Genomic DNA, 446 nt, shown 5'->3' with positions numbered 1-446 from the left:
GACTGATCGCATGCTGAATTAATACTGATGAAACATTACCCATCCCTGCAGATACTCAATGATATTATGAACTTTGCATAGATAATTCCATTAGGCATAAGCTGTTGTCCAAGTCTGAGACTAAGATTGGACCTACCCACACCTAGGCTCCATAAGGACTTTAGAGAACAAGGGGGTCCACTCTGGACCTCGTGACTCAATGGGAGGGTCTTCCTTACCTTTTTGTGTCTCTGGTCTCTGTGTGAATCATTCTAACATGATTCTAACTCAATTTTCCTTTGTATGTTTCTTCCGTGCAGTCATTAATAAGGTGACCCTTGCCATCAAGCTTATGGAACCTTGTCAAACCCCTGTTAAACTTGGTTAAATTCCACCAAGTTTATTGAACTGTCAAATGATTATTTTACCTCAGTAAAACGTATTGCTGCTTCTCTCTTTTGAGTGAG

This window comes from Egretta garzetta, unplaced genomic scaffold (genome assembly GCF_000687185.1).
Source record: "Egretta garzetta isolate BGI_Z169 unplaced genomic scaffold, ASM68718v1 scaffold355, whole genome shotgun sequence".
In the NCBI taxonomy this organism is placed as follows: Eukaryota; Metazoa; Chordata; class Aves; order Pelecaniformes; family Ardeidae; genus Egretta; species Egretta garzetta.
Note: the sequence above shows the minus strand (reverse complement) of the source record.